The sequence below is a fragment of the Camellia sinensis genome, chromosome 12 (assembly GCF_055761805.1).
Source record: "Camellia sinensis isolate YWXY chromosome 12, ASM5576180v1, whole genome shotgun sequence".
Taxonomy (NCBI): Eukaryota; Viridiplantae; Streptophyta; class Magnoliopsida; order Ericales; family Theaceae; genus Camellia; species Camellia sinensis.
This window is the reverse complement of record NC_138972.1, coordinates 107,071,351-107,079,224: the sequence shown is the minus strand read 5'-3', so window position 1 is coordinate 107,079,224 and position 7,874 is coordinate 107,071,351. Positions and strand designations below refer to the sequence as shown.

The 7,874-nt window shown below is 36.6% G+C and overlaps 1 pseudogene; it reads left to right on the top strand.

Annotated features, from left to right (window-relative positions):
- Positions 1-244: 244 nt before the first annotated feature.
- On the top strand, positions 245-6,313 carry LOC114324067 (heat stress transcription factor A-6b pseudogene; annotated as a pseudogene).
- The last annotated feature ends 1,561 nt before the right edge of the window (positions 6,314-7,874 follow it).

The window sequence follows — 7,874 nt, the reverse complement described above, 5'->3', positions numbered from 1 at the left end:
TATTATTTTTTCTCGGCGGCGTCGTATTCTCAAGTAATAAACCCACCTGTCTTCTTTTGAGCCTATAGAATATTGCTGAAAAAGTTCGGCTAAGCCGAGGTTAATACCAGCACGGCGGTTTAGCTCAGCTATAACATTTATTATGCGGTATGAGTTTATGGAAAGCTGAGTTGGGCATATCCTAGTTTGCCTAAGGAATTCACAAAGTAAAGGTTGTACAGGGAATCTGAGGCCGGTTTCTACAATGGAAAGGAGGGTGAAGGGAACAAAACCAGGGTTTCTTCAAGGTATGATTTCTTGTTCGGCTAAGGTGAGGTGAACATCATCAGGGATGTTATAATCCTTTCGGAATTCGGCCAAACCCCCAGGTGTGTCTACTAAGAACCTATATTTACCCATTCTTTTTGAAGTTGCGAATAAATTAAGCTTATGTTAGCTCGGTCGGAGAAAGGTGCTGAGTAGTTCAGTTAAGCGCTCAAAGGAGTGCCTGGGCAACCTAAAGTCTGCAAAGTGAATAAAGAGATGTTAAGCACAGCTTGTGGGACCGTGCTAAAAGAACAAAAAAGGGGGCAAAATAAATATAGTCCTAGCTCGGTTTTGAAGAAAGAATTTGGCATCTCAGTTTTAGCAAGGGATTTGTTAGTCTGGTTGAGCATCTAGGGGCAGCATACTTAGTTCGGTCTGAACTAAGAAGGCTGGTTTAGCCCCAAGTTATAGCTTAGTCACGATTGAGACTAACAGACGCACTATTACGCAGACTTAGTGCGGATTGCTAGCTCGGCTGAGTTAAAACAAAAGGTGGTTTGACTTGTTAAAACTAATGGTATAACGTGAAGTGTTAGTTCGGTTGAATGGTCTGGCTAGAATGACATCAACTACAAACGACTTTTTAGTTCGGTTATACTATGATTTTGGATCAAAATCAGTATTTTTCAGTTTATTAGTGACAAGCCAGAGGTTTTATTACACGAAAGAAAGGTATGTGTTTTGAAAAAACACACAAAATGCATGTATTGTAAAAGCAAATGCGAAAAACAACAAAAACAAGGCAGATTTGAGTAAACTTACCAAGTCAAGAGGAAGAAATCGAAGATGGAAGCAACGGCAATGAAGAACACGAAACTCGGCAAGTTCAGGGTTAAAGGAACTCAGGAACGAGAGAGTGAGAAGAGGAAATGAATAGTGTGGAAAGTGATTCAAAAAACAAAGAGTTTTGTTTTGAAGGAAGGACCAGAGGCGGGAACTGTTCAAAATTCACGGAGTACGAAGACGGCGTGACAGCTGCATTGGGCCAATCAGAAGGGGCCACGTGTCATAGGAATGAGAAGCGATTCAGTTGCTGTGATTGAAGAGACGTTTTGACCGGACAGGTACAGCCCGGTGTGAATTTAGCTCGGTTGGAAAGGCAATAATGGTTTTTAGCCCGGCTGGAAAGGCTAAAAGGGTTTTTTACCCGACTGGAAAGGCTAAAAGGTTTTAGCTCAGTTGGAATTCTGAAATTTTTTTTAGCTCGGCTGGTAACAGGTAATCCCTATCATGCTACGCAGATGGAATTAAGGGGCAATTGAGAGGGTAATTTATATTTATAAATTGGGCCGAGCTGGGTAATGGGCCGTTATGGGCCACATTGCGAAGGACTGAGTAAAAAGGCCATGAAGTTACTCCGACCCAAGAGAGGTGTAAAGTTACTCCGGTCCGCGAGAGACCTGAAGTTATTCCGGTCCCAAAGAGCTTATGACAAGTTTGGTCGTCACTCACAAAGTTATCCCGATTTGGACCGGAGTATTGGTTATTCCGGTCTAGACATACCGTGGTTAGCATTAAGAAGAGCCAAGGTAATAGCAGTGAATGGAAGAGCCGAGCTAATGTTATCTCGGTCTAGTCTGCGGCTTAGCATAGCTATGCTTACCTCGGTCGTATTGAAGTCTGACCATGATAGAACCATCTCACTTGGTTTATGTAGTGAGGGGGGGTGTTGAAGGATAAGCATTATCTTTCAAGAGTATGAATCCTAGGAGGACTCTACATGGAGGAGTAAAAGTCCAACGAGGATTATGCCACGCGGAACCTATAAAAGCTTACAACATCACCTATGGAGAGGTAACACACAACTTTGATACACAGAGCTCTTTGTCTTTGTCTATTTTGCTGACTTAGGCATCGGAGAGGTATCCGGCACACACCCGCCGGCTAGCCCACGTTTGTGTTTTCAGGGAGTAAAGCGACGACGTTTGGAGGAGCGCAAACTTGATCAACAAGATTATACGAGAAGGTTTATTTCTCTTCCCGTACAAAATTAATAGTCAAAATCGAATTAATTAATAAAATTATAAAAAATGACTGCAAGGGACAAAATGATCGGACTAGCAATGTAGCTTACCCATAACTAAATGAACACCATGTCTAGCTCACTTCATTTCCAAAAAAAAATGTACTTTCTTACTAAGTCACACACCCCTCCGATAATTTTGGACTTGCATCCAGAAATTATACCATACATCTCTGAGTGTGATTGTTTTCACAATGTAAACAACATAGAGCACTTGATTTGTTGATTTTCAAATTTTGATGGAACCACTCTTTAGTTTAACTAAAGAAAAGTTGTGTATTGTTCATATGTGAACAAATTCACACATCTTAGACAATATGAAAGAAAATTTTTAAGTCAAATTTTAATGTAGGGTAAATTACACTAACACCTCCTAAGGTTTATATTTATTATAGCTCCCTCTCTCACCTATTAGAAATTACATTTCCCCCCCTAAGGTTTAAAATTTCATTATATATTTCCCCCTCAGCAATTTAATTTTTTTAAATACCAATTTTGCCCTCACTAGGTAAATTACATTGACGCCCCCTCACATTTTAGAAATTACAATCTCCTCCCTAAGGTTTAAAGTAGTATTATCAATTGCCCCCTCGGATAGTATTAGTTGGAAAAAGAAAATTAATTGAAAAAAAAAATAATTGGAAAAAAATTAATTGAAAAAAAAATTAATTGAAAATTTTTTTGTTAGTAAAATTTTTAAATTTTTTTTTAAAAATCAACGTAAACTCATTTTTTGAATTTACGTTTTTTTCCTCAAATTTACAAACTGAGATAACCATTTATAAACAAAAAAAATTATCAAACAAGTTTTTATGACAATTTTAAAAAATTTTGTAAATATAAATTGAAAACGGAAAACGAAATGGTTTTACCAAATAGGTCTCAAATGGTAAAAATATCATAAAATTAACAAATAATTAAATAAGTTACTAACGGAAGAAATGACTTATCAAAGATTCTTAGGCTATGTATGGTTTGATTTTTAGATTTTTTTTAAAAAATTAAAAATTAATTTGGTTAATAAATAAAAAAATAAAAAATAATTATCATTTTAATTTTTGGGCAGGTTACATACATACATATTGTTGTTTCAATTTAATTTGTTAAAAATTATTTTTAACCACTTGAAAGATAAAAATTATATAAAAATGATAATTATTTTTTTATTTTTTATTTCTTAACCAAATTAGTTTTTAATTTAAAAAAAAATCTAAATCAAATCATACATAGCCTAAGAATCTTTTGATAAGTCATTTCTTACGTTGGTAATTTATTTAATTATTTGTTAATTTTGGGACATTTTTACTATTTGAAGCCTGTTTGGTAACCATTTCGTTTTTAGTTTTAAATTTATATTTACAAAACTTTAAAAAAACTGTTATAAAAACTTATTTGATAAATTTTTTGGTTTATAAATGGTTATCTCAGTTTGTAAATTTGAGGAAAAAACATAAATTCAAAAAATGAGCTTACGTTGGTTTTTAAACAAAAATTTAAAAATTTTACTAATAAATTTTTTTTTCAATTAATTTTTCTTTTTCAAATAATTTTTTTCCAATTAATTTTTTTTCAATGAATTTTTTTTTCCAACTAATACTAACCGAGGGGGCAATTGGTAATGATACTTTAAACCTTAGGGAGGGGATTGTAATTTCTAAAATGTGAGGGGTGCCAATGTAATTTACCTAATGAGAGCAAAATTAGTGTTTAAAAAAATTAAATTGCTGAGGGAGGGAATTTGTAATAAAATTTTAAACCTTTGGGGGAGATGCAATTTTCAAAAGGTGAAGGAGGAGCAATAATAAACATAAATCTCAGGGGGTGTTAGTGTAATTTACCCTTTACTGTATAACAACAAATTTACCCTTCTTTACATCTTTCAAACCTTAACCTCAATCCTAACTCACCCACCTCTCACCATCCCACCTTAACTCCTCCACCTTCCCGACCTTTCCCTCCTCCACTGTCTCCCTCCTTCCTTACCCACAGTCCCCAGCTTAGTGAACAAAGGATGAATAAAGCCTATAAGAGCAACAATACTTGCAGGATGAAGATCTATATATATATATATATATATATAAGGAAAAATTATTGGTTGATTTAAAGACATCGTGGCCATACCTCTTTAAGTATCCCAAAATCGATTTAGGGTTTTTTTTTTTCTATTTATTTCTTATTTGGGTCGTTAGACAAAATCCTTGTGTTACGGGCTTTTTCAGTATTATAGGCCCTTCTAAGCTCTTCTTGTCGGACTTCCAATGAATAGTGGTTGCTCTACCCTATAATTTTTAATGAGGAAAAAAATTGCAGAAACTTCCTGATCACTTTGACTTTAAATATGGAACTGGTTACTTACATTGCAGGGCTTCAGAAAGATTGATCCAGACAGATGGGAATTTAGCAATGAAGGATTTTTGAAGGGTCAGAGGCACATTTTGATGGGCATCAAAAGAAGAAAGGCACCTTATTTATTTACAGCCTTTTCTTTCCCAACAAGCTCCAAATCCTTGCGTCGAGCTTGGTAGATTCAGATTAGATAAAGAAATGGATCGTTTGGGGCGCGACAAGCAGGTTCTGATGATGGAACTTGTCAAGCTTAGATAGTAACAATAGATTACCCGAGCATACCTTCAAGAATTGGAACTGAAGCTTCAAGGGACTGAGAAGAAGCAGTAACAAATGATGAGTTTCTTGGCAAGAGCTATGCAAAACCCATCATTTATCCCATAGTTAGTCCAACAAAATGATAAAATAAGGGAATTTGAAGAAGTTATTGGTAAAAAAAGACTGAATAGAATCAATCAAGGCCCTAGAGGTTGTTTTGTTGGGGAATCGAGTCAAAGTGGGGAAGGGTTAAACCTCATTAAAATTGAACCTAAGGAATGTGAAGTATCAGAGCTCGAGGCACTTGCATTGGAAATGCAGGGGTTCGGTGGAGCAAGAAAGGAGATTGTGGAAGAACACAGAGAGTTTGAGCATTTTAGGAGTGGGGATAAAGAAATTGATGTGGGATTTTGGGAAGATTTATTGAATGAGAAGTTTGATGATGAATGAGACAATCAGTTGGGTCATTTAGCTTCAAACCCGAAGTAGAAAGTGGACTTGTTATCCATCGCTAATCATTCACTTCCCAGCTCTCATTGCATCAATCACCATTTCTTTTTAGTTCTAGATTAGATCTTTTTATGTTATTTGTTAATTTTGTTACATTTTGATGTAGTTTAGGTCCTCAAGTGTAGAGGGAGACGTGAATATCATGGCGAATCCATTGGATTACAACTTGTGTTCACGCACAAAGTAGGAAGGTGGACTCGTCACATTAGCTAGTTGTTTGGTTAATTTCACTCACAATTTGTATCCTCTTTATACAATGCACTCTCAATCGTACAATCGTATTCGGAATGCATTGAATACTGGGAATTTAAGATTTTGGATAAGTACAAAGCATCCTAACTCGTCTCACTTCGTGTAATTTAGGTCATAGCAAAGCCACTAGAGCATCACTTTCTTCTAGGTATCTTGAGATTTGACAGGAGAGGGAATAACAAAGCATTGTATTATTTGTATCCTTGGAAAGTAGCTTGGTTTTGTTGTTTCTAACTCTGTAACTTTTGTTTCCCCCCTGTTTGGCATGCTTTCTGACCACCTTTGCCTCTCTCTCATTCTCGATCAGATTGCAGGCAGTGCTTGGGCAGACTATGTACAAGTCCTTATCATGATTTTGTCTCAAGGTTCTTGAATTCAATTTTTTATTTTTTAAAATTTTTTATCAGAACCCATTAGCTCATGCTTAAATATCAATGATTTAATTGCTTCCGAATATTTACTTTTGGCCTACATGAATATAGATGGCTCATGAGCTGTTGAACTTTGGCCGCACATTTCAAATTCTTCAGCTAAGTTATAATCTTTTTTTTTTTATTTTTTTTATTTTAAAATTTGTTAATGTATATGTTAACTTTATACTTATCTTCTTGCATTGTAGATATAGCTTATCTCTATCTCTCTCTATCTTTGTCTTCTTGTATCTCTATCTCTCTCTATCTCTATCTTCTTCTATACTTATCTAGGTTTGTATTCAACTTATAAAAACAAGCTCTCCTATTGTATTCAATTCAATTCAATATAATATAGATACACAGTTTTCCTTTTTTTTCCAACCATTCTAACATGATATCAGAGCCCTAGATCATAAAATTAGAGCCTTCTTTCTCTTCCTTTTCTACGTAGTCCCGTACACAGTCGTACTACAACATTTATTCAATTACCTAAACACTGCTTGGACTGTTTCGCCATATTTTTGTTTACCCAAAATTTTTTCCTTTACCATTAAACTAATCGAAATCTTCTCACGATTCCAACGACACCAATTTCATCACCAGAAAGTGTCGCATGCGCCCTCACATGCCGTTTCTGTGGTCGGCATGCCCATTGCTTCTGCTGTTAGTCACACACGCATTCTTACGCGTACATAGCCAACTTGTTGCTTAGCCGCGCAACCGCTGATGTCATCCCATTACGTTAGCTATACACGCTTGGTTTTGCCTTCGTGTGCTGACGTCACACGCACGCACGCGTCATCAGGCCTCCGTGCCACGCTAACACGTTGACGTCAGCCTTAGCTTTTTGACGTCAGCCCTAAACAGTGCAGCCTCTGATTTTGCTCATTCTGTCCAATTTTAGCCTATTTTTTGGGCGGTTCAACTTGGTCCCCACCTAATTTGGACCTTCTAAATTCATTGGTGCACTTATTTTTTTGCTGATTTTGATCCTATAGCACTGGTTTTCTCTATTTACTTCACCAAACCACCGTTATGGATCGTCATGATGCTTCCCATCCAATCTTTGTTATCCTTGACGGCTCCAACTACGTGTTATGGTCACAGGCCATGTCCGATTTTCTGAAAGGGAAGAAACTCTGGTGCATTATCACTAGGGATGTGGTTCAACCAATGCAAGAGGTTCATGAAACCGCTACTACATATGCAGATCGTTTAGAGGACTAGGACAGTAAGAACTACTAGATCATCACTTGGCTTCAGAATACTTCTGTTACATCTATCAGTTTATAATTTGGTCATTTTCAACTTGACTCCGTGACTACTCCTACCAAAGACATTTGGGATTTTTTGACAGAATGTTATCAGACTACTGGTATTACTCATTACTATCAACTTCAAAGTCAACTTCATCGCATGCGTCAGGTGCCTAGTCAGTTTGTTAATGATTTCCTCTCTCAGATATGTTCTATTTGGGACCAGCTCGCTCTCTCGTATTGAAGATGCTGCTTTATGCACTCAGTATCGTAATCACCAATGCTTGGTTCAGTTTCTGATGGCTCTCACTACCCAGTTTGAGCTCGTGCGTGCATCTCTGCTTCGTCGCACTCCATTGCCCACTCTTGAACATGTTATTTCTGAGCTATTATCTGAGGAGACTCGTCTTGGCCCTTTCAAGACACATCATGTGGATATAGTTCTTGCCATTCGTCAATCACTGAGTTTCTTTACACCAACCACCCAATGGCCCACTATTTGCAATTATT